The sequence below is a fragment of the Pyxicephalus adspersus genome, chromosome 5 (assembly GCF_032062135.1).
Source record: "Pyxicephalus adspersus chromosome 5, UCB_Pads_2.0, whole genome shotgun sequence".
Classification (NCBI taxonomy): Eukaryota; Metazoa; Chordata; class Amphibia; order Anura; family Pyxicephalidae; genus Pyxicephalus; species Pyxicephalus adspersus.
The window spans coordinates 118,944,878-118,951,643 of NC_092862.1; positions in this window are offsets into that span (position 1 = coordinate 118,944,878).

Here is a 6,766-nt window from a genome sequence, read left to right on the forward strand (position 1 = left end):
TCAGTTAAACTGTCCTTCAGGAGGAGAATGTAAAATGTTTAAAAAATAATACATTGTAGTACATTGTGTTCTTTAGTAAAATGTATATCACAGGTATACACTAAAGATTCCAGTTCCAATACTTATGATTGGTCCAATGAGAAATATAGCAGACACCAGAGCATCTGCTGGCAATGTTCTCTCAAACCTTCTTGCTCTATATTCATTTAATAGTAGCGCAACAAACAGCTGCTTCTGTCTGCATTCCTAGCAAACCATCCTAGGGGACCCTTTACCAGATGTGCGTCTTTTCAAGAGTCTTCGCTCAGTGTAAGTTGTATATTATTATGCTTGAGAATAAATACTCTCTTGAAACAATTTGCAGTATCACCTTGCTTGCCAGTAATAATAGCAAATATTTGGAATATAATTGTGAGAATGTAAAGCTAACCATAGTTATAGGAAGATTGGTATACAAGCGGGTATGTAATGAGTATGTAATGTGTAATAATTTTTTTTTTATTTTAACAACCAGAAAAATCAATGTTTATATCTCTGGAATATGTATAATAAAGAGGAACTACAGTTACACTTAGGAAATGACCAGGCAGATCTTTATAGAAGAAAGGGACAGGTGATGCCCACAATAAAGCATACTTATGTGTGATCTCCACCTTTAGGGGTCAAAAAGTAGTCCCCGAGTTAAGGACATTTAAAATATGGACGACTCCTAGATACCAACGGGGGCTTCCCTGCTGGCTTGTGTGCAGGACGAGGCATGATGGGGGGAAGGTGCAGTTTGCATGACTTGTAGAAAAAAGTATTTTGCTGTTCTGCAACCTCTTGTAACTCTTTACTGACCAAAATAAACTTTGCATTTGTTTCTTTTTGCATATCAAAGCACAGCTTCTCCAGAAGGTAATGATTTCGGCTCCATAAAGTTTTTTTTTTTGCTTTGTTTGTGATTAGCTCACAGTGAGGATTTTATACAGTAACTGACACCATGCTTCCTAATAATATGTTGAGACAAACATCTATCCTAATTGCATTTATTAAAATATTGTACCTGTTCTGATTTACATACAAATTCAACTTAAGAACAAACCTACAGTCCCTATGTCGTATGTAACCCAGAGACTACCTGTAATTGGATACTCCATGAAGCAAGGGCTAACACATAGAACCTGGGAGAGGCCTGTTCTAAGGAATTGGCTCTGCTGATGTTGTCACATTTTGTAACAACTTTGAAGGCATTTTGTACGTAAATAATTATATTTGGTTAGTTTAGTTTATTTGCAAGTAAGCTTTTAAAATACTTGCTTTGATCTGGAGTTTTTTAGGTTGGTGGCTAGGTCTCGTTAAAGAGGGATGCAGTGGCAACAATTCCAAAAAATAGTTTTTTAACAAAAACCACACCATATGACAAAAATTGCAGTATGTCTTTTGGAAATGATGACATGGTGGAGTCACTAAAAACACTCATTATGAGCAAACCAAAACAATGAATTTGAAATAGACACTAATTAAGCAGTAATTCATGTAAAGTGGAACTAAACTCACCTTTCTTTTTCTGGTTTCAGGTCTTAGGCATTTTTATAAGCAAGGCCAGAATGATGTAACTCTTGCATCCTAAGTATGCCAGAATGCTCTGCTCCATACACATTAAACAAAATATTGTTACCAGGCAGGTAAGTTCAGCTTCTGCAATAAAGATCTGCAATTTTATGTTTTTAAAGTTTTGTTCAGCTTTAATGACAAGCTAATGGACAACAGCAGACATAGAACATAGTGTATATTGTTTGATTTTGAAGGCATATTTTGATTAAAGGAATACTTAGGAAAAAAGACAGATTTTTAAAGTGTATGTAAACCTTCAATAGAAACAGAAACTCTAATTCTAATATATATACTGTATATCATACTTACTTTTATTTGGCTGCTAAAGTTAAATCATGGTTCCAGAATGCGTTATAGAGCCCTAACTATTGTCTAAACCTGACTTTGCATTTATATTTCCACCTTACAACTTAGGAAGTTTGCAAATGGAAAACAATATATACTGTATATACTAAAGTGCACCTTGTATTGTAAACTAACAATTGATGAAGAAAAACAATTACCCTTTATGAAACATCATCATTTATTTATGTCTAAATTGAAGTTACTAATATGAATCTTTTAAAATTTTGAGTGATATTTTATGCATGAACAAAATATTGTGTCCTCTGTTCACCAATGAAATAAAAAAAACAAAACATATGCAAACTTTGTTGTTGGACAAATAGTAAGTTCACCTGTCAGCATTCTTTACTGCTGATGTTCAGTACCAGAAGCAGGGAATCTATGCTAGTGACTTCAATGAGTTGAATGAGTATTGGCAATGACACCAATTATTTCATCTTTTGACTGATTCTACTTTACTGAAAACCAGCCAGAAATCTAGAAAAGCTAAACACTGGCTGCCTTTTTATTACTAAAGCCTAATGTATTCACTTTTTAAATAGATTTATAAAGTTACTACAAAATCAAACAGCAGAATAAAAAAGAAAAGGAAAATGCTAATTAATTTGGTACAGCTAGTAAATGCTTGAGCATTACAACTTTCTTCGACTTAAGCTACGTACACACTTCCAATTATTATCGTTGGAAAACGAACGACGAACGATCCTGCGCGATATCTACGAACGATCGTATAGCACCGATCCTGCACATAGAGATAACGACACGATCGTTCGTAGATATTGTACACACAATAGATACGATCGTTTGAGCGATAGAGGAACTATGTGCACGACAGGAAGTGAACGAACGTTCGTTTATTACGCATGCTCAGACCATGGACGATCAACGAACGATCGTACACACAAACGATGGTCAACGATCGTCGTCCAATCCGATCCGCCGGTCCGGTCGTTCGTTTCCAACGACTTTCCTCGTTCGTCGGCGTCGTTGGTTACTTTTTTTACGAACAATTTTTGCCCAATCGATCGTTCGTCGTTCGTTTTGAACGATAAAAATTGGAAGTGTGTACGCACCTTTACCCAACCTCATGTTGCCATAGTTGTACTCTGTAAAAGGGCACAAAAAATGCACACTTGTACACCTACTTATACATGTTGAACTTGTTGGAAGTGGAGGAAAGGGTTTGTGGAAAGTTCAATAGGTTTTATGTAGCAGCAACAAAAGATAAGCAGTCATCCACTTGAAAGGTGAATTACCAAATCCAACTCTGGGAGCTTTGCAGGATTGACTTGTTTGCTCATTTGGCGGCTGGAAGAACCACTGGTCCTAACAGATCCTCTTACTATTCCCATTCTCTTGTCATTTAACATGAGTAGACATGTTTGGAGCCAAATTTATCTATATTGTAGCATTTTGATCCACTGATAACCAAAATCCACTCCTGTACTAAACTGTGCAATATAGTTATTTTGGCCCCTGTCTGGTGAGCCGTATTTTTTCATTACACTATACCCCATAGAAGTTATTGTAGCCATATTTAGCATTGTCAGTTCATAATAACCATAAAACATTTGCATACAAGTAGTAAAATATTTTTTAATTTAGACTTTGCTTTTAAGGTCTTTTCACATTCGTGTATACAATGACATGGCTGGCAGATCCTGAGCACCCAGGCACACATCAAACTGCTGTCCTGCAGCTGAAGGAGGCAAACCGCATGGCTGATAACCAAATCTACATGCAGTTTTGACTGTGGCCATGGGGCAAATCTTCAAAGAACAACTGCACAGCCAATAGTGGTGTGCTGCTTTTGGAAGCCACTCTGCAATCTGCCTGAGCTTCGTGCCAAAAATTTTCCAACCTTTCCTATTCACCTAAATGAGAAGGCTGGGACTGAGGTTGAGCCCCTGGCAGAACATTGCGGCTCATCACCGGTCTAAAAAAACCTTTACTATAAAACAGTTCTAGATGCAATGGTGGCCACTGGTTTATAGATGAATCATTTGTAGTCAGATAATAATATAAAGCAATTAGAAAATTAGAGAGTTTAAATTTCCTTTAGATTTTTAATTTTGCAAAATGTCATCATCTTGGGAAAATGCATTGAAGTTAATGGAATAGGAAAAATGTTTTTGGTAGATTTTAAGGATGCAGTGAGATTTAAAAGGCTATGTAGGGTTACAAAAACTCATTTCAGTCATCCAGTTAAAATCAGTAATTTCCCCAATGAAATTGGTGGTATAACCACTCCTCAATTCTACTTTCTTTTGTAGCCAAACTAATCTTGAAGAAAATGCTCTGTTCTCCATATGCCTTGGGTTGTAACCCAGAATACCTGGAGTCAATCATGTTATGATTTTCTTCCTAATCTGTCAATTATTTGTTCCTGGCTATGAGCCATCAAGAAAATAATGTTCCACATGAAATGCTCTGATATTATTTATAACTTTAATCACAAAATGGCTAATTGAGTTTAATTAAAAGCCGTTAAGCATTAAATGAAAATGTACAAAATTTAAGTTAAAACATGGCTTTATCTGACCTTTAGAAAGAACCAAAAAGCAGGTCACAATTATCATTTGATGATTGGAGAACTGGAGCTACATCAGTAACAGTTCTCACATGATTTCATAGAGGATAATACTGCAGTTATGTACATGTCAGAACAGTTAGAACTGAAAACTCCCATTAGAATAACACAGGCCAAATATATGAGCATTGTGATCTAAATTACATTAAATTAAAATAGTGGAAAAAGCAAAAAAACGGAATGCATCTTTCGAGAAATGAGTCTTAACTGTCCTAAAACCAATAATAATGCAATACCTAGGCAAACTACAAATTGATAATATGTTTCTATAGGTTCAGCTGTGCATACTCCACATGTAATTATAATTATGTCTATTTATAATTTTTTTTGTTCATCAATTCAACATGTTGTGATCCTTTATTCATTCATTAAATGTACTTTAACTATGTAATAGTAATTTGTACTGATCCGTAAATCAGTAATATGTCTTAATTAGTTAATTAATTAAAAAGAACATTCTTCACTCTAAGATTGAAACCAGATGGTTTATAAGGCTTTGGACTTTCCTGGATATGAATCCTTGACAATATAATCCTTGTGTTGTGGAAGAATGAGTGCAAGACCCTTACCTGTTCACAGAAAGAAATAAAGAAATTCTTAAAATAAAGAGGCAACCCAAAATAATTATTTATTGTGGTTTTTATTTTTAACAAATACTTACCTTTTGATGGTCCAGGAATGTCTTGTCCCACAACCATTCCAGAGTTGGCTGCTTACCATTCAGTATCAGTTACTCTTCTCTCCACAGTGACATCAAAAAGCCTGAACAACAAATAAATTGCTGAACGGATAGGTAATATGCAGTCACGTAAAAATGTATGTACACCCCATGGAAGTGATTGATTTTTTCAGCATATTTAAACAGTTGTATTTTCAATAATTTATTCTACAGCTATATCAATAGATTCAATGTTATACTATGGAAAATGTAAGTAAACATTGCCCCTTTAAGCAGAAATTTTTTCAGCTAATAATTTTGCATACATTCTCCAGTATCCATTCTGGGTTTTGACCGTCCTACTCCAATCCCCTTTACGAAGTAAACTAAAAACAAAAAAATCACACCTTTAATTCCACAGATTCCTTGATGGCACTGGTTCTTCTTGTATCGTCCCGCCTCGTCCTTGGGATTCCTCTTCGTCCCGGTGTGGAGGAAGCGCTGACCGCCACCATCTTCTGCCTTCTCTCCCAGTCTTCTTGCTTCGTCACCCGATCTTGCACTGCACAGGAAGAGGAAAAAAAGGGAGCCGATCTCACTGCTTATGGGTTGTCTACCCTTCTATGAAAAGTAAAAATGTTGAGTTTAGGTACGCGTTAACATTTCATTAGGATTTAATTAACGACTTTGACTTTGTCATTCCATAACCCTCCATTTCATCATTTATTGGTGGATTTTCTAGTGTGCTTTGGAACATTATATTGCTGAAAGATCCATTTTAGCTGGTATATGCTATGTTAGATATAACTTTTGGACAGATAGGGCCTGATGTATTAAGCGCTTCAAGGCTGGAGAGAATACACTTTCATTAGTGAACTTGGGTGATCCAGCAAACCTGGAATGGATCTGGTTAAATATTGAAAACATTTGCTAACAAATAGCAAATATCCTTTTAGGAAATCAATTCCAGGTCTTCCACCCAGCTTCACAGATGAAAGTGTATCTTCCCCAGCCTTGGAGAGCTTTAATAAATCTGGCCCAAAGAGTCGAATTCCCATTAGGCACTTTTTGATACAATGCAAAATTCATTAAGTGCCACTTAGCTGACTTTGAGGCAGCAAAGCAACCACAAATTGTAACATTTCCATCACCATGTTTCAAAGTTGGTTCCATGGCCATATCAAGCTGCAGACCTCTCTTTGACACCAACTGTTGCAATAGTTACCCGCACATAAATATTTATATATATAGAAAGAGGGAGAGGGTAGCTTTTTTCCACCAAATTAAACTCTCTCATATTGCATATCCATTAGATTAGAAGTGGGAACAAAAGAGCCCACCATATCAGGTAAACAAAATATATACTTAAAATCAAAGTTAGATATAGCTGCTGTTGGTGGTGTGGGGTCAGGTTTTGTTTTGGGAATATTAGACTGCAACATACCTGACAAAAAGTAGGTTGTCAATCTCACCAACGTACTTCCTAATTTGCAGATTTTTTTACATTGTCTACTGGTTCCTGCTTGATGATTTATTGTCCTGAACACTTGGTGAACTCTGGTGCTGTGCATTGATCT